At 39.0% G+C, this 24,823-nt stretch overlaps 1 long non-coding RNA gene across 1 annotated transcript; it reads right to left on the bottom strand.

Moving 5' to 3' along the window:
• Window positions 1-365: 365 nt before the first annotated feature.
• On the bottom strand, window positions 366-23,819 carry LOC309666970. Its single transcript, XR_014267434.1, has 3 exons — window positions 3,216-23,819; window positions 1,806-2,893; window positions 366-1,489 (listed from the first exon to the last, which is right to left on the bottom strand). It is a non-coding gene; the product is annotated as an uncharacterized lncRNA (long non-coding RNA).
• Window positions 23,820-24,823: the final 1,004 nt, after the last annotated feature.

Genomic DNA, 24,823 nt, shown 5'->3' with positions numbered 1-24,823 from the left:
GATATCCTGTTAACCTAGGTCTTTCCAGTTTAAAAGTAGCAGCCCCACGCTCATGGTTCATCTGATTGCACAGAGATGGCTGAATACAGACAAAACTTAAGGACCTGGATTAGCTACAAAAGACAAGCATTCCCCCGACCCATCACCCCTAAACAATTACAGACCCAGATTTTAGGGACATTAACTCAAGAGCAGGCTTGTGAATTGGACTTGCTCAGTTACCCAGGAGGGCTGGGTTGGGGCATGTAGCAACGGCAAAATAATAAGAGTACCTTGGGCTTCTGGCTTTAGCTGTGGAAGGGGGCAGAGCAGTGACATACCATGATAGCTGTTGTTCCCTGTGCTGTCTACACTGCGTTAAAACAGGTGGAAGATATTACAAAAGGCCTACCCGAGTCCTCAAGCAACGCAAAAAAAAAAACCAACACACTGTTTGGGGTCTAGAACAGCTGTGTGTGACATAAGGACCCCCAAGACTGTAAGGGTTGTGCAGGATATGTAGGGGTGGAGTGTAGGATCAGGCCACACAAGATGGCTGTTCTCATGCTCTTTGAGGCCCTGCTCGACCCAATTCCTGCTTCACCTATGTTCTATTCACATGAATGTGTTTGCCCTGTAGGCCGGAATGGCTCCACCTGCTAGTTTATTAAAGGGAAATACCTACCCTTGTGATGGTCATTAACCCCAGGAGCGATGAGGGACATGCCCCAGCTGCTGGTTTCCCTGGTAGCTGATAAGCCAACCTGATTTCAATTCCCCCTATAAATTGTAGCCTCCTTCTCCCCCTCAGATAGCGAAGATTGCTCCCATGTCTTGCCCACCGTCTGCCACACACGGCGGGGTGTTGCTCCAAGACCTGTTTAAGGTATGTAAGATCTCCCATCTATTAAGCCATCGATGTCTCTGTCCCTGTCTTTGGGTTCTTCCTTCGGTCTTGAGCTGGGCAACTACAGGGCTTGCAGGCTTTCGGGGTGTAGCCCAACATACATATACTGCTATACCCACAAGTTGATCCCTGCATTTTTACCAAAATACAATATCTACTTCTCCTTGCCTTTGCTACTACCTTAGCTTCTCTTTGAAACTGCATTTGTTTACTTTCCAAAAAGATTTTTTTCTACTCCTTTGCCTCCTTCCAACAATGGTGCTGCCTTTTTGGCATCTTTCCTTCAATTGATGGTTTCTTACTACTCATACTAGGTGCTCATCTTGGTGCCCATCTCCAGCTGGCTCACCCACTTTCCTCATACCCAGCCACTGACAATCAAAATATTTGAAAAAGCAGTGGCCTGTGGCACAAACTAGCCATAATATAGATCTGTAAGTCCTCCCCACCCCCACCTTGGAAATCAAGTCTTGTGGATCAGCCTACCTGAGGTACCCATAAGCATGATTTCATACACATGTGTCCACACACACATTTACATAGTCTGCTTTCTTTTTCTTTGAGACCAAACTTTTTCAGTCAGTATGAAGTATGTTTTATTACCTTTCATTTTTTTTTTTTTTTTTTTATAGTTTTTTTTATTTATTTATTTTTGGCTGCATTGAGTCTTCGTTTCTGTGAGAGGGCTTTCTCTAGTTGCGGCAAGTGGGGGCCACTCTTCATCATGGTGCGCGGGCCTCTCGCTATCGCGGCCTCTCTTGTTGCAGAGCACGGGCTCCAGACGCGCAGGCTCAGTAATTGTGGCTCACGGGCCTAGTTGCTCCGCGGCATGTGGGATCTTCCCAGACCAGGGCTCGAACCTGTGTCCCCTGCATTGGCAGGCAGATTCTCAACCACTGCGCCACCAGGGAAGCCCTACCTTTCATTTTTTTAGGACTTGAATTCTTCCTAGCTGGAAAATTCCAGAAGTTCTAAAAACTTGACATTCTTCAAAATACTATATTATAAACTTTGTGTTTCTTCTATTAAGAATATGTGATGAGTCTGGCTAAGGGTTTATCAGTTTTGTTTACCTTCTCAAAGAACCAGCTTTTAGTTTTTTGGTTTTTGGTTTTTTAAAATTTATTTTATTTATTTATTTTTGGCTGTGTTGGGTCTTTGTTGCGGTGCATGGGCTTCTCACTGAGGTGGCTTCTCTTGTTGCGGAGCACAGGCTCTAGGCACGCGGGCTTCAGTAGTTGTGGCACACAGGCTTATTTGCTCCGTGGCATGTGGGATCTTCCCAGACCAGGGCTCGAACCCATGTTCCCTGCATTGGCCGGCGGATTCTTAACCACTGAGCCACCAGGGAAGCCCCAGCTTTTAGTTTTATTGATCTTTGCTATTGTTTTCTTTGTTTCTATTTCATTTATTTCTGCTCTGATCTTTATGATTTCTTTCCTTCTACTGATTTTGGGTTTTCTTTGTTCTTCTTTCTCTAGTTATTTTAAGTGTAGGGTTAGATTGTTTATTTGAGATTGAATTGTTATAAACTTCCCTCTTAGAACTGCTTTTGCTGCATCCCCTAGGCTTTGGGTTGTCATGTTTTCGTTGTCATTTGTTTCTATGTATTTTTTTATTTCTTCTTTGATTTCTTCAGTGATCTCTTGGTTATTTAGTAGCACACTGTTTAGCCTCCATGTATTTGTGTTTTTCACAGTTTTTTTTCCAGTAATTGATTTCCAATCTCATAGCATTGTGGTCAGAAAAGATGCCTGATACAATTTCAATTTTCTTAAATTTTCCAAGGCTTGATTTGTGACCCAAGATATGATCTATCCTGGAGAATGTTCCATGTGCACTTGAGAAGAAAGTGTATTCTGCCACTTTCAGGTGGAATGTTCTATAAATAGCAATTAGATCTATCTGGTCTATTGTGTTATTTAAAGCTTGTGTTTCCTTATTTATTTTCTGTTTGGATGATCTGTCTATTGGTGTAAGTGGGGTGTTAAAGTCCCCTACTATGGGCTTCCCTGGTGGCGCAGTGGTTGAGAGTCTGCCTGTCAATGCAGGGGACACGGGTTCGAGCCCTGGTCTGGGAAGATCCCACATGCCGCAGAGCAGCTAGGCCCGTGAGCCACAGTTACTGAGCCTGCGCGTCTGGAGCCTGTGCTCCACAACAAGAGAGGCCGCGACAGTGAGAGGCACGCGCACCGCGATGAGGAGTGGTCCCCACTTGCCACAACTGGAGAAGGCCCTCGCACAGAAACGAAGACCCAACACAGCCATAAATTAAATAAATTAATTAATTAATTAATTAAAAAAAAAAAATAAAGTCCCCTACTATTACTGTGTTACTGTCAATTTCTCCTTTCACGGTTGTTAGCATTTGTCTTATGTATTGAGGTGCTCCTATGTTGGGTGAATAAACATTTATAATTGTTATATCTTCTTCTAAACCCTTAGCCAGACTCATCAAGGAATAAAAGGGAGAGGACGCAAATCAATAAAATTAGAAATGAAAAAGGAGAAATCACAACTGACACTGTAGAAATACAGAGGATTATAAGAGATTGCTACAAACAACTATATGCCAATAAAATGGACACCCACGAAGAAATGGACAAATTCTTGGAAAGGTAAAATTTTCCAAGACTGAACCAGGAAGAATTAGAAAATATAAACAGACCTATCACAAGTAATGAAATTGAAACCATAATTAAAAATCTTCCAACAAACAAAAGTCCAGGACCAGATGGCTTCACAGGTGAATTCTATCAAACATTTAGAGAAGAGCTAACACCCATCCTTCTCAAACTCTTCAAAAAATTGCAGAGGGAAAAACACTCCCAAATTCATTCTATGAGGCCACCATCACCCTGATACCAAAACCAGAAAAAGATATCACACAAAAAAATTATGGACCAATATCACTGATGAACATAGATGCAGAAATCCTCAACAAAACACTAGCAAACAGAATCCAGCAGCACATTAAAAGGATCATACCCCACGATCAAGTGGGATTTATCCCAGGGATGCAAGGATTCTTCAGTATACGTAAATCAATCAATGTGATACACCACATTAACAAATAAAGGAATAAAAACCATATGATCATCTCAGTAGATGCAGAAAAAGCTTTTGACAAAATTCAACACCCATTTATGATAAAAACTCTCCAGAAAATGGGCATGGGGGAACCTACCTCAACACAATAGAGGCCATATATGACAAACCCACAGCAAGCATCATACTCAATGGTGAAAAACTGAAAGCATTTCCACTAAGATCAGGAACAAGACAAGAATGTCCACTCTCGCCACTCTTATTCAACATAGTTTTGGAAAACCTAGCCACAGCAATCAGAGAAGAAAAAGAAATAAAAGGAATCCAAATTGGAAAAGAAGAAGTAAAACTGTCACTGTTTGCAGATGACATGATACTATACATAGAAAATCCTAAAGATGCCACCAGAAAACTACTAAAACTAATCAGTGAATTTGGTAAGGTTGCAGGATACAAGATTAATGTACAGAAATATCTGGCATTCCTATACACCAACAACAAAAAATCAGAAAGAGAAATTAAGGAAACCCTCCCATTTACCGTTGCAACAAAAAGAATAAAATACCTAGGAATAAACCTGCCTAAGGAGGTGAAAAACTTGTACTCAGAAAACTATAAAACACTGATGAAAGAAATCAAAGATGACATAAAAAGATGGAGAAATACACCATGTTCGTGGATTGGAAGAATCAATACTGTGAAAATGACTATACTACCCAAAGCAATCTACATATTCAATGCAATCACTATCAAACTACCAATGGCATTTTTCACAGAACTAGAACAAAAAATTTCACAATTTGTATGGAAGTACAAAAGACCCCGAATAGCCAAAGTGGTCTTGAGAAAGAAAAATGGAGTTGGAGGAATCAGGCTCCTGGACTTCAGGCTATACTACAAAACTACAGTAATCAAGACAGTATGGTACTGGCACAAAAACAGAAATATAGATCAATGGAACAGGGTAGAAAGCCCAGAGATAAACCCACACACATATGGTCACCTTATTTTTGAAAAAGGAAGCAAGAATATGCATTGGAGAAAAGACAGCCTCTTCAATAAGTGGTGCTGGGAAAACTGGACAGCTACATGTAAAAGAATGAAATTAGAACACTCCCTAACACCATACACAAAAATAAACTCAAAATGGATTAAAGACCTAAATGTAAGGCCAGACACTATCAAACTCTTAGAGGAAAACATAGGAAGAACACTCTATGACATAAATCACCACAAGATCCTTTTTGACCCACCTCCTAGAGAAATGGAAATAAAAACAAAAATAAACAAATGGGACCTAGTGAAACTTAAAAGCTTTTGCACAGCAAAGGAGACCATAAACAAGACGAAAAGACAACCCCCAGAATGGGAGAAAATAGTTGCAAATGAAGCAACTGACAAAGGATTAATCTCCAAAATATACAAGCAGCTCGTGCAGCTCAATATCGAAAAAACAAACAACCCAATCCAAAAATGGGCAGAAGACCTAAATAGACATTTCTCCCAAGAAGATATACAGATTGTAAACAAACACATGAAAGGATGCTCAACATCACTAATCATTAGAGAAATGCAAATCAAAACTACAATGAGGTATCACCTCACACTGGTCAGAATGGCCATCATCAAAAAATCTACAAACAATAAATGCTGGAGAGGGTGTGGAGAAAAGGGTACCCTCTTGCACTGTTGGTGGGAATGTAAACTGATACAGCCACTATGGAGAACAGTATGGAGGTTCCTTAAAAAACTAAAAATAGAACTACCATACGACCCAGCAATCCCACTGCTGGGCATATACCCTGAGAAAACCATAATTCAAAAAGAGTCATGTACCACAATGTTCATTGCAGCTCTATTTACAATAACCAGGACATGGAAGCAACCTAAGTGTCCGTTGACAGATGAATGGCTAAAGAAGATGTGGCACATATATACAGTGGAATATTACTCAGCCATAAAAAGAAATGAAATTGAGTTATTTGTAGTGAGGTAGATGGACCTAGAGACTGTCTGTCATACAGAGTGAAGTAAGTCAGAAAGAGAAAAGCAAATACCATATGCTAACACATATATATGGAATCTAAAAAAAAAAAAAAAAGGTTCTGATGAGCCTAGGGGCAGGACAGGAATAAAGACGCAGACATAGAGAATGGACTTGAGGACACGGGGAGGGGGAAGGGTAAGCTGGGACGAAGTGAGAGAGTGGCATAGACATATATACACCATCAAATGTAAAATAGATAGCTAGCAGGAAGCAGCCGCATAGCACAGGGAGATCAGCTCGGTGCTTTGTGACCACCTAGAGGGGTGGGATAGGGAGGGTGGGAGGGAGACGCAAGAGGGAGGAGATATGGGGATATGTGTGTATATGTACAGCTGATTCACTTTGTTATAAAGCAGAAACTAACACACCATTGTAAAGCAATTATACTCCAATAAAGATGTTAAAAATAAATAAATAAATAAAGAAAAGCTGGTAAGGACTCTAAAGATAACCTGTTCCAGAGCCATCATCTTGCTTATAGAAAAACTAAGCCCTGGAAACTTTAAGTGACTAGTTCCAGATCACAAATCAAAGCTAAAAAGTGTTCATCCACTTTTCTATCATATTGAGTTGTCTCAAATTAAGAGAGATTGCCTACCTTAGAATTCAGTGCTTGGAATGTATAAAGCCTCACTTCCATTGGCTTTATATCTTTGGTCTAGCTCAAAGGTATTTCCAAATATTTCAGGAGTAATTTATTGTGTAGGTAACCTGTAATTTCCCAAATTACTTGGTTGATGCAGTATTAATACTATCTTCATAGATACAATGTATAGGATTTTAGGATCAACTGTTTGAAATTAAGAGAAGTCAATCAATAATTCTTTTGTTTATTCCAATAGTATAATGATGGAACTGAAATAACTACCTGGCTATTTTAGAAATTATATACTTATAGCATGCTTTTTTGTTTGTTTGTTTCTTTAGCTAGCTTTAACTTTAATTTAGCTGGTATTAACTTTAGTGACCTTTTCTACTTTATCTCCTTTATCTTTCATTCTTTCTATTTATCTATGAATCTACCTTTTATTATTGCTGTTGTTTTTGTTGTTATATTTACTAAAGAGATTTTGCGGTTTAAAAAAAAGAGATTTATTTTTTCATCGTGTAATTGTATTGTTTTTAATAAATTTATTGTATTTTATTTACTTTTGGCTGTGTTGGGTCTTCGTTGCTTCACGCAGGCTTTCTCGCTTTCTCTAGTTGTGGCGAGCAGGGGCTGCTCTTCGTTGCTGTGAGCGGGCTTCTCATTGCATTGGCTTCACTTGTTGCAGAGCATGGCCTCTAGGCGCGTGGGCTTCGGTAGTTGTGGCTCGCGGGCTCTAGAGCGCAGGCTCAGTAGTTGTGGCACACAGGCTTAGTTTCTCCGCGGCATGTGAGGTCTTCGAGGACCAGGGCTCGAACTCATGTCCCTTGCATTGGCAGGCAGATTCTTAACCACTGTGCCACCAGGGAAGCCCATCATCATGTAATTCTAAAGTTAAATTTTGCCATTCAGACTTATGAGGTTGATGACGTGTGAATTTGGACTTGTTGGTTATAATCATAGTGGTGATAGTGCTGCTGCTGATGTGTGTCCAAAACATTTTGTAATAATGATATTAATAATAAAGAAATGGCATTTGTTGAGTGTTTATTATGCAAAAAAAAAAAGAACAAACAAGAGAACTATAAATACATTGCTCCCATCCTACTGATAAGAAGATGGATAAACTACAAAACATTTAAAGCCTACCAGAGCTAAGGTTGAAAACCTAATGAATTCAAATTCAAAAAGTGAAAGTCCCTCCTAGGAGGGAAAAGTCCTAACAACTGCTTTCATCTTTGGCAGGGCTGTGAACAGGACAGGGAGGAGGAAGCTTCCACAGATGCAGGTAAGGAGAAAACAGCTGAACTTATAATGAAATTTACCTGTGGGTGACATGGCCTCTTTATATCCCTGGGAGACACAACTCTCTTCCATGGGATTTCATGCAGTACTCATGAGGGACTGGGGGCAAAACAGAACTGAATGATACACTGGCTGAGGCACACGTCCCTGGGGCCTGTGGAAATCTGAGGGCAAAACCAGAGAATAACATAAACTCACAGGCACACTCAGCCTTGTGCTGCTTATCATAGTTTTCAGCTATGGAGAGACCCCCTCCCACTGAGGTACAACGTGGGGCCTGCTGCAGAAGGAGAGCAGGACAGAAGAACTAAAAAAAGCTCTTCAAGCACACAGATCCCAAGTATGTCAGAAGATATTTTGATAAAACCCTCGAATAACTTAATCTGTGGTGAGCTGAATCTAACTAAAATAACCATAAAGCCCAGGCCCAGCTCAGCTATAGACTAGATAGACTCAGCCTCTCACACTAACATCCTGGTGGAAAAAGATGTGCCCCTTTCTGGATATAAAGTTTATTTCAGCCTCTTCAATTTTAAACATGCTATATACTGCATTCCACCAACATTATGAGGCATGCAAGAAAGCAAGAAAACATGGCCTTTTCAAGAGAGGAAATGTCAATAAAATCAAACTATGATATATTTTGCAACTTGTCAGCCTGACTTTGACTTGATTTATGGTATTTTTGCCCTGAAAACATTGTATAATCAAATGTGTCCATTTTTCTTTTGCTGCATCTGGACTTTCAGTCATAGTTGAAAAGCCTTTCTTCTCATTCAAGATAAGGATGAATTCACTCAAGTTTTCCTCCAGTCCTTGTGTGGTTTCGTTTTTTACATTCAAATCACTGGTCCACTTGGAATTTATTCTTAGATTTATGCTTCACACCATATATAACTTTTTCCAAACAGCCAACCAGTTCTAGCACCATTTACTAAAATTCCTTTTTGGTCTCAGTGACTTGAAATACCACCTTAAAGATTTCATATGAGCTTGGATCAACTTCTTGACTTTCTGTTCTGTTCCACTGGTATACCTGTATATTCATGTGCTATTACCACAGTTTTAATTACAGACTTTACAGTATATTTTTAGTATGGGAGGGCTAGTGGGCTAGTGTTCATAAACTTTCTTAGTGTTTCTGACTGTTAACTTCATATGGAACAACATGTATCAACTTGTCTAGCTTCACAAAAAAGCTAGAATTGGGGGGAGGACTGAGTTAAATCTATAAATAAACTTAGGGAAAACTGACATCTTTATGATGGGGAGTGATCCTATCCAAATATGAGAGATAGCCTTTTATCAAAATTAATTTTGTTTCTTTAGAGTTTAAAGTTTTCCTCATAAATCTGTACATGTTTGATTAAATGTATTTCTAATATTTTATCTTTCTTGCTACTAGGATTTTCTGTCATGTCTAGTTGTTTACTGTTTGTATATATGAAGGCTAATGACTTCCACATGTTCACTTTTTATCCTGCTACTGAGTTAGTTTTATCATTGACTGTCTAGGGTTTTCCAGGTATATCATCATATCATCTACAAATAGCTAACAAACTTTGTTGTGGAAGGGTCACTGTGGAAATGGTCAAGTTGATTATAACATTTGTATGAAAATGCAGTGAACCTGGAAGAGTCAAGACAAAGAAACAAATATGGTGGGCTTTACATTACCTGATTTCAGGTTTCACTGCAAACCACAGTAATTATAGTGTGGCATTGGTGTGAGGATATTTAAATAGATAAATGGAATAGCACAGACAGCCTAGAAATGGACCTATACATATATGGTCAATTGATTATCAATAGTCACCAACATTAAATGAGAGAAGTCTTTAAACAAATAGTGCTAAATAACTAGATACAGATGTGGCAGAAAAAAACCCTTGATTATTATTATTACTTCCTGATCATTACTAATCTTTTGTTGTCTTTTATCTTCTGAAATATTTATAAGGTTCACAATTCCTTATCTGTAGTTCCAAAATCCAAAATTCTCTAAAAGCCACAAATTTCTCTCTAAATCTTTTGGTGCCAAAACCCAACCTAACCTGAATTTAATGTGGCCACAAACCAAATCTGAAATGTGTTGAGGCAATTTATGTAGCCTCTATGTATTTTACCATACTCACACGTTTCACTGCAGATATATAAATGTATTTGATTACAAGTTGTTAACAGACCCTACTAACTGTGTTCCATACTATATAATATATGCAATTCATCACCTTGCTAAAAACATCCAAAATTCTGAATTCATACATATATACAAATGAGATAATACATGTAAAACAGTATATTATTTGGTACAGAATAACTCCTCAATGTGTTTACTACTACACCACCACCATTATTATTACCATTATTATAAATTGTAGGAGTAGCCAAAAAAGTGTTGGCTTTTTACTAATTACACTAATTACTTTTAAGTGTTTAGTCAAAATAACAGCAAAGGTTAAAGGGCTGGTTCACGGTCAATAGGTGAATCAAGTCTCTGGCTTCCATGGGGAAGTGGCATTGGCGATTCCACAGAGACCCCATGAGGAGGAGGTGAAACAAAGCCAAGTGTCTTCCAGGAAACCTGCCTTCCCTTCCCAGGTGGAGATTCTCCCTGCCTTGCTAATTTTAGAGAATCTGCAGGGATTAGAAGAGGTGGCAGTAGTGGGATTGCTGGGTCACATGGTAGTTCTATTTTTAGTTTTTGAAGGAACCTCCATACTGTTCTCCATGGTGGCTGTATCAATTTACATTCCCACCAACAGTGTGGGAGGGTTCCCTTTTCTCCACACCCGCTCCAGCATTTATCGTCTGTAGATTTTGTGATGATGGCCATTCTGACCGGTGTGAGGTGATATCTCATTGCAGAGAAAACCATAATTCAAAGACACATGCACCCCAGTGTTCATTGCAGCACTATTTACAATAGCCAGGTCATGGAAGCAACCTAAATGCCCATTGACAGAGGAATGGTTGGGGAAGATGCGGTACATAGATACAATGGAATGTTGCTCAGCCACAAAAAGGAACGAAACTGGGTCATTTGTAGGGACGTGGATACACCTGGAGACTGTCATACAGAATGAAATATGTCACAGAAAAACAACTATCGTATAAACGCATATATGTGGAATCTGAGAAAATTGGTATAGACAATCTTATTTACAAAGCAGAAACAGAGACACAGACGTAGAGAACAGATGTATGGATACCAGGGGGAATGGGGGGCGTGGGAGAATTGGGAGATTGGGATTGACATATATACACTATTGATACCATGTATAAAATAGATGACCAGCGAGAACCTACTGTGTAGCACAGGGAACTCTACTCAGTGCTCTGTGGTGACCTAGATCGGGGGGAAATCCAAAAAAGAGGGGATGTGTATATACATGTGGCTGATTCACTTTGCTATACAGTAGAAACTAACACAACATTGTGAAGCAACTGTACTCCAATAAAAATTAAAAAAAAAAAAAAGAGGGGGCAGTTTTCCCAGTAGGACATAATCAGGAAAAGATTGTTACCATCCAAAAAATATTTACTTTTTGGGGGGAGAGAGAGCAGAAAGAACAAAATTCGTAGAAAGAATAGGGAAGGGAAAGAGAAAAGAGGGAGGGCCAGAGAGGACAGCTCCTTTCCAGAAACGGCGCCTTTTCATGGGTCAGTGATAAGAGTGAGTCATGACCAGTGAGTATAATTGTATGAACTTTAAGGTCCAGTGAAAAACTTAAAGAAAAAATTAGCCATAGCAAAAGCTGTAAATATTTTCTCCCACCCCATAGGCTGCCTCTTCATTTTGTTCGTGGTTTCCTTTGCTGTACAATAGCTTTTAATTTTGATTAGGTCCCATTTGTTTTTGCTCTTGTTTCTTTTGCCTTGGGAGACTGATGTAAGAAAATATTGCTACGATTTATATCAGAATGTTTTGCTTATGTTCTAGAGGCTTTATGGTGCCATGTCTTATACTTAGGTCTCTAAACCATTTTGAGTTTATTTTTGTATATGGTGTTAGGGAGTGTTCTAGTTTCATTCACTTAGATGAGGCTGTCCAGCTTTCCCAACACCCCTTGCTGAAGAGACTCTTTTCTACATTGTGTATGGGGGGTGTGGGTTTATTTCTGGGCTCTATTCTGTTCCATTGATCCATATGTCTTTGTGGTATTCTCTGAAGTCTGGGAGGTTATGCCTCCAGCTTTGTTCTTTTTCTTCAGGATTGCTTTGACAATTTGGGGTCTTTTGTGGTTCCTTATAAATTTTTAGGATTCTAGTTCTGTGAAAAATGTTATGGGTAACTTGATATGGATCACGTTAAATCTGTAGATTTCTTTGGGTTCTACGGCCATTTTAACAATGTTCTTCCAATCCAAGAGCATGGGATATCTTTCCATTTCTTCGAATCGTCTTCCAATTCCTTCATTAATAATGTTTTATAGTTCTCAGAGTATAGGTCTTTCACCTCCTTCGTTAGGTTTACTCTGAGGTTTTGTCTTAATGCCATTTTAAATAGGATTTTAAAAAGTTTTTCTGATATTTCATTGTTAGTGTAAAGATATACAACAGATCTCTGTATATTTTGTATCCTACTACCTTGCTGAATTCATTATTAGTTCTATTAGTTTTGTGTAGAGTCTTTAGGGTTTTCTACATAGAATATCATGTCATGTCATCTGTATATAATAGTCTTACCTCTTCCTTCCAATTTGGATACCTTTTAATTTCTTTTTGTCTGATTGCTGTGGCTAGGACTTCCAATACTATGTTGAAAAGAAGTGGTGAGAATGGGTATCCTTGAATGAAAAGACAACCTATGGAATGGGAGAAAATATTTGCAAATGATGCAGCTGACAAGGGGTTAATTCCAAAATATACTAACAGCTCATACAACTCAAAAACAAAAACAACCCAGTCAAAAAATGGGAAGAAGACCTAAATAGACATTTCTCCAAAGACATACAGATGGCCAACGGGCATATGAAAAGATGCACAACATCCTTAATTATTAGGGAAATGCAAATCAGAATCACAATGAGCTATTGCCTCATACTGGTCAGAATGGCCATCACCAAAAAGTCTCAAATAATAAATGCTGGAGAGGGTGTGGAGAAAAGGGAACCCTCCTATGCTGTTGGTGGGAATGTAAATTGGTGCAGCCACTATGGAAGAGTATGGAGGTTCCTTAAAAATAGAGCTACCATATGATCCAGCAATCCTACTCCTAGGCAGATGTCCAGAAAAGACAAATTCTAATTCAAAAAGATACATGCACCTCAGTGTTCACAGAAGCACTATTTTCAATAGCCAAGACATGGAAGCAACCTAAGTGTCTGTTAACAGATGAATAGATAAAGAAAATGTAATATAATGGAATATTACTCAGCTATAAAAAAGAATGAAATGCCATTTGCAGAAACATGGATAGACCTAGAGAATATCATACTAAGTGCAGTATGTCAGAAAGACAAATGATATCACTTACATAGTAAATCTAAAAAATAATACAAATGAAATTACTTACAAAACAGACATTGGTAACCATAAGTTTGTTTTCTAAGGGGAAAGGGAGGTGGGGAGGGAAAAACTAAGAGTATGGAATTAACAGATACACACTACACATAAAATAGATGAGCAAAAAGGATTTACTGTATAGTTCAGGGAACTATATTCAATATCTTGTAATAGCCTATAATGGAAAATATCTGAAAAAATATAACTGAACCACTTTGCTGTATATCTGAAACGAACCATATTGTAAATCACTGTACTTCAACTAAAAAAGACAAGTAAAACAAAACAAAAAAGCTGTAAAAGTTTATTGTCCCAGAACACTAAGAAAAGTAGGTGGCTTGGATTTTGCAGTTTAGTGGACTAAATAAGCCCACTTAGTCATCGTGTGATTAAAATACTGTTTTAAAGGGAAGTTCGAGAGTAGGCAGAAGGAAGATAACAGATTTTGAGTAAGAAGGGCCTTGATAAAGGAGTTCTCCAGTTTCGGGACAGATGGAACAGGACAAAAATAGGCTCAGATACCCAGCGGAGGATCAGTGAAGAAAAGAATGGAGACTTGATCAGAAATGCGTCAATTCTCTTCATTTAGGCTGAGAGCTTTTACCACCTCCTTCCTGAGATCCTTTTCAGTTAGTTGTCATGGACTGAATGTTTGTGTCCCCTTCAGGTTCACATGTTGAAGCTCTAACCCTCAGTGTGATTGTATTTGAAGATGGGAATTTGGGGAGATGAGGGTTAGACGAGGTGATGAGAATGAGGCTTGTGATGGGATTAGTGTCCTTATGAGAAGAGACACTAGAGGGCGCTCTTCCTGTTTGCTGTGTGAGGACACAGTAAGAAGGTGGCTGTCTGCAAGCTGGGAAGAGAGCTCTCACACCAGCCACACTGATCTTAAACTGCTCAGCCTCCAGAATTGTAAGAGAATAAATTTTCTGTTGATCAAGCCATCCAGCCAATGGCATGTTGTTATGGCAGGCTGAGCAGACTAAGTGTGTAGCAATATATCAGTACTTACTTACATCTGTTTACTCATTCCAGCATGTGAGTTCAGTCATTTCAAATGAATCCTATTGTCATTATTCCAAAGCAAAAGAGCCCCTTAAGGTATTTTTATATTTACATGGATTGAGTGCACCCTGAGTATTGAAGCCCAGAGAGATCAAACCAGGAAAGCAGCATCCCTTACATAACGCTGCATTAGTGAAGATTATTTCTGCCTGGGAATGCTACAAGTTAAGTGAACGAGGATAAAATAGCTAAATAGGCCAACTTCTCTGCACAATTCAAACTGGTAATAAGTGTTGGAAGCCAGGAAATCCTAGGCTGAAGTCTTTTTAGTGGCTCTCTTCCTCCACCTTCTGGAAATTTGGAGATATAACAGGGCTGTTTGTTACGCATTTTTTGCTTTTTAATTCTTTATCACCACCCTTATTATGTACCATCTATTCATGACAAAAACTTCAGTAGACTTAGTAGTATGAGAGAACTTCCTTTATATGATAGTATATTTACAAAAAATCTGCAGCAAACTCTATTAAGAATAATCATATGCAGACTACAGTAAGAACTCCTACCAATCAGTAGGAAAAAGACAAAACCCAAAAGAAAAATGGGCAAGAGATATGCATATCCAAAGAGCCGCTAAAAATTGACGTGCTCAGTCTCATTAATAATCCAGGAAATGAGATACCACTCTATACCCACGGGAATGACTAAAATTAAAAAGTCTGACAAGACCAGTTTGGGGTGGGAATGTGGAGCAACAGGAGCTCTCATCACTGTTGATTAGAGTGTAAATGGTACATTGATCTCAGAAAATACCCGTGGCATTGTCAACTAAATTTGAATATTTGCATTTCTGTTATCAAGCAATTCCATTCCAGGTATATAAAATGTGTGTGAGTGAACCCCAAGACACTTGTTCAAGAGTGTGGATAACAGTAATATTTTTAATATCCAAATGTCCAAAGTGGAAACCACACAAATGTCCATCAACAGCAGAAACAGTACATACATTGTGGCATATTCATCCAGTGGAATACAGAAATAAATAAAACGTGGAATCTTACAAATGCAATGTTGATCAAAAGAAACCAGAAACAAAGAAATATACACACTGTACAATCCCATTTATATTTGCTGTAAAAAGACAGCAAGACCACACTATAGTGTTTACGTATGCTTAGGTTTAAAGAATAAAGAGAGCCAAAAAGATGACTATATTTAAGTACAAATAGTGGCTACTTTTGAGGAGGGAGGGATTTGTGTTTTGGAAAGGGCATGCAGAGGTTTTCTGGGGTTCTGATAATATCCTCTCTGACCTGGGAGATTTACATGGGTGTTAAATTTAACATAATTCCTTACACTATAATTTATATTTTACCTATGTTTCTGCATGTGTATTATATGTCACAGTACAAAAAGGTTAAAAGATATATTTTCTTTTAAAACCCAAGGCAAAACCATCAGGTATGTGCTCTTTGCCCAAGCTAATGAATCTTGCAAAATACTCCCACAAATTCAGATACTATATCTCCAGGCCTGGCACAGCAGCTTTAATCTTCCTTTTGCTGTCGTAATAATAGTAATATTAATAGCAAAAATAATAATAGCTAATATTCATGTCAAGCACTACTATTAATGCATTCCACATCTCATGTCATTTAGTCCCTATTCACCCTAGGAATAATAATACCCTAGGAAGTAGGTATTACTTTTATGCCCATTTTACAAATGAGAATACAGGAACAGAGGAGTTAGTTGACAGCTTGTTAGTGGCACAGTTAGAATTCAAATACAAGGGTCAGAATTCCAAATCCTGTACTCTTAATCACGACAGGTAGCTTCAGGCTTCCTATGGCCTCAATATCCTACAGGATGTGTATCCCTGCCAGTTTGATTCTAGGTTTGGAGATCTCTTAGACTTGCAGCATTAAGAACAGAAGGCTCTGAGGCCATCCTGCTGAGCTGATTTGGCCCCATTTGGGTCTGAGTTACTGGTCCCCGATGGGGTGATATCTGCTAGTGAGAATTAAATGCAAGAGGCTTTTCATGTCCTAATAAGATCATTCCCTGGCCGGCTCAGAACAAACCACTTAAAATGTGTAAGCCTTAGTTTTAAGTCCTGAGTGAGCAAAAGCTTGGGTTTTCTTTTCAGGTGAAATATATTGTATCTTAATTACTCCATAGTGAGACTCACTTTCTTTGTGGATTTTTAAACATTGCTTTTGCAGTGAATTCTGAAAATGTTTAGAGTTGTGCTAGATGTCATGAAATTTTTCTCCCTGAAATAAGGTTGAACATTTACATTAATTAAAAAGATTGTTTTTAGTTAGCCTGCAGAAAGTCTTAACAAGATATTCCTTTGTGAGAAGATATAAGAATGGAGGGATGTAGGTAAATAGAGCAATGGTGCAAACTATAATCAATAAATATTAACTACATGGTATAAAGGAGTTCAGTAAAATTTGAGGGAGAAGAGAAAAAGGAGGAAGAAGAGAAGGAGGAGAAGAAAAATTGATGATGATATGGCTGTAAGAATAAAAGAAGGACACAGACTTTTCATTTGAAATAACCCTCAACAAGCAATACGTATTTCAAGGGACAAGCCTCCTCACAGAACTGCTGAGAAACATTAGAGCCCATGTTGAACAGGCCTTTGGTACCCTGGGGTCCTATTAATGACTAGAACAAAATTGTGCTTACTTCAAAGTCTTATGGGTCCTCTAAACAGTACAGATCTGGTCTTTGAAAAATACACACATTTGCATAGCATGTGATTCGAAGCAGCCAGTATTACCTGATGTAACTGTGGAAGTTTGGTTGTTTTTCAGTTAGGCAGAAAGCTGGAATAACACATTCACCCCGTTTATATTCTTTCTTTCTCCTTCTGCTGTTTGTCATACATTTCCTGAGAGGATAAATCTCAGTATAGAAGGAGCCATGACAAGGGCATCCAGTACTTAATAAAGATTATATGCTGTGTTCAGAAAATGCCCAGCGTTAAAATGAAGGTTAGAAAGGATTTCTTGGCTGGCTGTGTTTCCTTTAATCCCATTATCTGTGGCCTTGAATAGGATTAGGGCTTGGAGGAAGGGATATGAGGAGGTATGGATAGAGGGGGAAAGCAGGGCAGTGAAAGGTGTGTGCCAGTATTTTCCACAGAATTGCTCTGCCAGCCTGTAGTGAGAAGACTTTCAAGCCAATGCAGGTGCATGTTAAAATATATCGCAACAAGGCACTGAAATTCTTCCATGTATATATATGACCAAAAAAATGTACTTTGTTTAATTTTAAGCCCCTTTCTATTTGTTTGAATAAAAATTTCAAAAAGAAGGGAAAAAAAAATAAAATAAAATATATTGCTGGAAATTTCTAGTACAAGTTAAGTTACTCTCTCTGAGGGAAGAGGAACTAAGTTTCGTTTCACTCCTATTTTGTCCCAGGCACTTTGTCGTGTTAGAAGAAAATCTTCCAAATCTATTTCCTTTAAACATACCTGGTTTTAAGGTTTAAAGAAACACTTTCACTCTATCACCATGTTTCTTATACTTTGGATGCCTAAGTACAGCAGTTGAGGGACAGCATGGAGTAGTAGAAAAAATATAACATTTAGAATGAGATACACCTAGGTTTCAATTCTGCCTCTGGCTTTTACCACATGTGAGATTTGGGTAGGTTCCTTAATTTTTCTGAGCCTGTTTCTTCATTTGCAAAATGATAAATGGCTCTACTATTGCCTATCTTGCAAGAATGCTGTGAGAATTCAATGAGAAATGCAGATGAATGGTTTAAAAGCCAGGCTCGTAGCAGACACAGCCAGCCTTCAACCTGTAGAAGCTATGATTACTTTTTATTTTCCTATTCATGAGATATTCATATATGAGGTGAGGACTAAACTTTGATTCCCACCCCTTTCCATTTTAAGGTAATTTATTCTACAGGCAAGGGAAAGAAGAGGTAGGAACTTCAATCACAAATTCATAAAAGTCTTCTTTGTAGGTTTATGAAGACAAGAAAAAAGAAAGAAACCAAAAAGGAAAATGAAGATAGGAATGAGTTATAGTTTTTCCTTCAAGATAATTCAATTTGACTTTTATTTATCACTGTCATTAGGTTTTGCCTTTCAATACTAATGTTTTTTGTCATTCACTTGTCTACCAAGAATTTTTCATTTTCAAAATTTACTAAGTATTGACCCTTTGAGGGACAGCAAAATTTTTTTTCACCTAAGTTTTTTTCCCCCCATACCTATCTTGAGAAACAAGAAAATAGTGTCAGAATGGCCAAATTAGAAATCTCATTTGAGATAAAAACACAGGGCAGCATTTGATGGCACGTTAGACCATCTGAAAGTGATTTTTGTTTTCAAGAATCTGTACTGTTTGCAGGGAATGAAATATATCTCAATGTTAAAATGGCAGCATAAATGTTTTAATTAAGCCAGTGCCCAGTGTGGGTGTGGAATGTCTAATTAGACCCCATTGGTATCAGTAATGTTTACCAGATCTAGGGATGGTTTCTACCCCTGAGAGGATAGCTTTGCAGAAAAGTGTCTGTAGGCTTGCCTACAAATGGCCGGTCACCATAGAGGTTTCTTTTTCTCCCTGAGAATGTTTACAAACGGAGAAGAATTTTATTGAGTCCATATCTCATTAGAGAATCCATCTCACCATCAGTTTCTAATGAAAATGGGAAAGGGAGAAAGAGCGAGAAGGAGAGGGGCTGAGTGAACTCAGGCAGGGGTTGAAGCTTTACACAGCGCCTGCCTCTTACTGGGCCTCTCTCAAAGCTCTCACAGTCACATCCCCTGGGCGGTTTGAATTCCAGATAAATTGAGGAGCTATGTCTCCATGGGAACAGCATGGAGAGAACAAAATGGGGAATAAAGTTAATATTTATAGCCTATGACTGTTGATTTTATGTGCTGGCTTTATTCATTAAGTTATCTTAGGGTTGCGATTGGTACAGGAAGATAAGGCTCATGGGTGCTTTAGTTCCCAAATCTATTTTTTCCATTCCTTTTCCAACCCATCCCTAAAACGTCAAGCCCAAATAGTGAGCATTAACTGTAAAGTTTATTTGCATAACTTTCCTTGGGCAGTGTTTTGTAGATGAAACATAGGCTTTGGAGTCAAGACGATATGGATTCAATCCCAGCTCTGGCACTACCCTGTTTCTTCATCTCTAAAATAAGAATAACGATACTTACCTCTGCCAGCTGGTGGGGAGATTCAAAATGTTGCATGTTAAGTCCCTGAGTCTGATGCAGGCAGAGTCAGCCCTTCACAAATAGTTGCTATTATTCATATTATTGACCCTCTGCTCACTTAAATGGCTCTTGTCACATTTTGATTTGTAAAAAAAAAATAGGGCTAAGGAAGAGAAGGACAAATCATATTCTTTAGCAGAGTTCAATGTTACCAGGAGAGCTTATATCTAGAACTGGAAGAAAACATTTTATAATTAAACATCTGGATTCTTCGGGCCTAAGAAGCTTAAATAATTACCTCTTTTCAAAGCCTTATTGCTTTGATGTATGTTTAAAAAATATCTTGGGACTTCCCTGGTGGCGCAGTCGTTAAGAATCCACCTGCCAATGCAGGCGACACGGGTTCGAGCCCTGGTCTGGGAATATCCCACATGCCATGGAACACTAAGCCCGTATGCCACAATTACTGAGCCCGCGCTCTAGAGCTCGCGTTCTGCAACTACTGAAGCCCGCGCGCCTAGAGCCGGTGCTCCACAACAAGAGAAGCCACTGCAACGAGAAGCCCGTGCACTGCAACGAAGAGCAGCCCCCGCTCGCCACGACTAGAGAAAGCCAACATGCAGCAACAAAGACCCAATGCAGCCAAAAATAATTTAAAAAAAAATCTTATCATATCGCCTGTGACATCTGCATTTTACTATTATTTCCAGGCTGTTAGAGAGGCCCATTTCATCAAGCCTGAGAGTCAGAGGCACAGAGGATATATACACCCACATACAAAAGCCTCTGCCAGCAGAGTCTGTTTGTTTTGTCATGGAAACCCTTGTCATTTCCAGCTGGAGAGTGAGTGATGATGTCATTATCAAGAGAGGAACAGGGAGCCGGCTGAGAACCCAGTCTGAGCTGCAAGACTATAAAGAATTATATTTCATAGTCAAATGGTCATGATACGAAGACAAGCCATCGGCATGAAGCGCTTAGGCTTTACATAAACATATACTGTCTTTGGCAAGGAAAGTATTGGGCTTGAAAATTTGACTTGATGAGCAGTATCTGTATGTATGTGATTTTAAGAGAATGCACAAAGCTCTGAAGGATCTATACCGTGTTTAGTGAAACTATAAATGACTCCCATGGTCTAGTGGTTCTTTAAAGGTCTGGGGACAAAGTGCAACCTGGTCTGGTCAGAGATCCACTGATTAGAGATGCAGACAGACCGGCTGCACAGGAGACAGACTGCCTATGAGAGGCTCTGACAGCCAGACCAGGCAGGAGGGCTTCAGCAGCCTGATGATAGGACCTGTGTCCAAACAGAGACCCTTGGAAGAGAAAAAAGGGGAGCTCATAGTACCTATCCCAGGAGAGCAGGCTAAATGAGGACTGTTCCAGCAAACCAGGATGTGTGGTCACTGCACGTAAATCATGGACACGACCTGATTTTCTCATAGAGAGCAGCTCTGATGTTTTAGCTCCAGAAGTGTGCTGTGCAGCAAAGGATGGCTGAGAGGGGGATACTGGTCACCTACATGCAGGTCAAGAGAAAACACCAAGCTAAGGGTCCAGATGTCACCTCAAACAAATTAGTCCTGGCCGAGCCGTCACACACACATGACCCCAGCAAGTCTCATTCTAAGAGTCACCCAGGACACCCTCACCACCACACCAAAAGAATCACGATCTCCAAAAAAGAAACCTGGAAATGTGCCTTATAGTATCTCAGGGCTAAAAAGAAGTTTAGCAGGCATTTAGTGCAACTTTGTCTTTTTATAAACTAGGGTAGCAGAGCGGTTGTAGCCTGAGCTGTGCACGAGGCAGGCCCGAATTCAGAGCCTGCCCCTGCCCCTTTCAGCTGAGTGGACCTGGGCGAAGTGCTGAGGCCCCCGAGCCTCTGGGCTTTGTCGGGAAGATGTGTACTATGTATAAGGCGGTTTGGGCACTGTCTCCACGTAGAGTAAGACTTCAATAGATAGAAGCCACTGTTACTCCTTGACTCACCTCGCGGTCGTAGTGCTGGTTCATGGCACAGCCGTGAATGAGATCCTTAAGCTAGGTTACAGTTATCATATTTTCTGTGCTAATGTCAGGCAGAAGGAACAGAGATCATCCCAAAGTTATGTACATATATTTAAACATTTTTCATTTGGAATAATTTCAAATTCTAGAAAAATTACAGAAACAACACAAAGAATGCCCATATACCCTTCATGGAGATTCCCCAGTTAACTTTTTACATTTGCCTCATCACTGGATCTCTATACGTACATAAGCACACACAGATACACACCCACACACGTATATAAAATGCCTATTATATGTATGTGACGTATATTTCCCCTCTAAGCTATTTGAGGTTTACAGACCTGCTCCCTATTACCCTTTAATACTTCAGTTTGTAATTTCTAACAAGAGTACTCCCCCACCTGATGACAGTACAGTCTGGAAATTAACATTGATACTCACGACCAGTTATTTCACAGACCCCCCGTCCCATTTGTTTTGGCTGTTGTTCCAATGTTGTCTTCTTTAGACAAAGCAGCCAGTCAAGGAGTATATGTTGCATTTAGTTCTCAGGTTTTCTCTCTAGTCTCCTTAGATCTGGAAATGTTTCTGTCTTTCCTTATCCCTCATGGCCTTAACATTTTGAAGAGTACAGGCCTGTTACTTTGTCAATGCTCTTTATTTTGGGATCGTCTGATGTTTCAGCATCATTAAATTTAGGTTATGCATTTTGGGCAGGTATATCGAAATGCCGTGTTTCCTCAGTGTATCATATGAGGATACATATATGGATCTGGCCCATGAGTTGGACTAGTGTTAATGTTTATCACTTATGGTGATATTTGACAGGTTTCTCTACTTTAACGTTAATAAGTATTTTTTAACTTTTTAAATGAATAATATTAGGTATTTTGTGGAAAGATACTTTAAGACTATATACGTATGCTGTTCCTCATCAAATTTCCACCCACTGTTTGTGGTATTCATTGATGATTATTGCCTGAATCAATTATTATAATTGCAATTTGATGATTTTAAGATTCCATATTCTTTCTATATTTATTACCTGAAATTTGACAGCGAGTTAGAGTTTTTTCTTCTATTTTTAATCAGTATGGCCTCATTAGTTTCTCTTTTATTTAATGGGTCACAATCTATGACTATCATTATTATTTTGATGCTCAAGTTGTCCTAGATTTGGCCAGTGGAAGGCCTTTCAAACTGGGTCCTGTATCCTTTTGACATGTTCCCATAATTCTTAAGGCACTTGCCCACTTTATGGGGCATAAGATATATCAAACTCATCTTGTACTTTCCCTGCCCTTGCCCTGCAAGCAGCCATTTCTTTAAAGACCCCTCTTTCCTTTTAGTGGAAGATGATATTTAGTAACCAATATCTAGGCCCTAGATGTGATCATTGCTAATAGATTGTCATTGCTACCAGGTCCTCTCAGTAGGCAGAGCTAAGAAATAAATGTATGCATATACATATATATGTACAGAAATCTCATCTATCTATCTATTTATCTTAGATACTATGCATTCACATCAATACCTCCAAATCTAGTTCAACACCACTGGGTTTCCATATTTGTAACTATTCTGAGAATGAAGAACCTTACTCCAATTATCTCCAAATATATTTACTTATTTGTCGATCTCTGTTTAATCAATGATAAAGAAGATGCATCTTCCTTTTTTTCCCCTCTTGAGAGTTTACTGTTAAACTAAAGCAGTAATTCCCTTCACATACAGAGCACATTGATTTCAATGAACTCATTTTAGAGGTCACATCATAGACAGAGCAGTGGATGTGAACTTGGGCCCTGGAAGCAGACCTGGGCTCTAGTCCTGGCAGTGTACTTATCAGCTGTGTGATTTTCAAAGAATTCTTTACCTCTCTAAGTCTCAGAGGATAATAGTATCAACCTCAAGAGTGTGCTGTGAGGATTAAAGGAGTTAAAGGAGCTAAAGTATAATAGCCGTTAACACAGTGACGAGCACATAGTAAATACACAATGAATGAGAGCTAGTTTAACTATAATTGTATTTTCTACTTAATATAGGAAATTTTCTCTAACTTTCCAAGCCAGGATACAATTTTGGAAAGACAATTACCAATAAGCTTCAAAATTCATTAAAGCTTAGAGAAAGATAAATTGTAAAAACATTTTTATTACTCATATCTCCATATGAGAGAAAGAAACTGTACTTAGCACATAAAAACCTGACTATTCATACCTGACTTTCTTGGTCTCTGTTGAACATAAAGGGAAAATTGTGTTAGATGTTATGTCATCTTTTTCTGATCTGGAGTAATCATCTACTTTGAGTCAAAATTGGTTGATAAATTGCCTTTTAAAGACCTTCAGGGAATTCCCTGGCGGTCCAGTGGTTAGGACTCAGCGCTTTCACAGCTGTGGGTCTGGATTCAATCCCTGTTTGGGGAACTAAGATCCTGTAAGCCGCGTGGCGCAGCCAAAAATCCCCAAAAAACAAAAAAACCTTCATCAGCTGACAGCTATGAGGAAACAAAATCTTTTGAGCATCGTCCATGCGTTAGATATGAATGTGATCGGAGTAGAAATGAAGATGATGAGAGTAGGACCGTAAAGGTAGACTTTATTTCAAAAGAAGTGGCCAGCATTTAGCAAGAAATAGTGGACATAAGACAACAAATGAGTACGTACATACTCGTTCAGGTTCCCAGATGCCTATGCCCCATATTTTTTATGTTCTCCCACTGATATGATAGAGGAATACAGGTAGCAAAAGGTAGATAATAGGCAAACCATAATAAGAAAAACTTCCTGGCAGAGCTGTGGGCATGGGGGTGGATTTTTCTCAGTCTTGAGGATTTGAGTGGGGATTAGACATGCATAATCCCACAACAGGCAAACTCAAGGAACGGGTAGACAAAAGCTCAGAGTTAGGACACTACTCCGTTGCTTTCCTTTCTAATTAGCCTGTGTGACATTCAAATTGAGTGAGCCGTCAAAGTGAGGAGTCAACTGTGTCTGAACTTTTAATCTTCTGAGGCAAAAGGTGCTTCAACAGTGGTGTGCAGCTCCAAGGGGCAGCAGCAAACAGGGTAGAAACAGATCAGAAGTTGTGTAAGAGGGAAACTTGGAGACTGAATGCAGAATGGAAAATAAAAAAAAGAATATCTGATGACTGAAGCATGGATGACTGAAATGGTGGTGGGATAAAAGACAGGGATGTCTAGAGATAGAG

The sequence above is a fragment of the Balaenoptera physalus genome (genome assembly GCF_965194825.1).
Source record: "Balaenoptera physalus genome assembly, chromosome: 9".
NCBI classification, from domain to species: Eukaryota; Metazoa; Chordata; class Mammalia; order Artiodactyla; family Balaenopteridae; genus Balaenoptera; species Balaenoptera physalus.
This window is presented reverse-complemented; position numbering and strand designations above follow the sequence as displayed.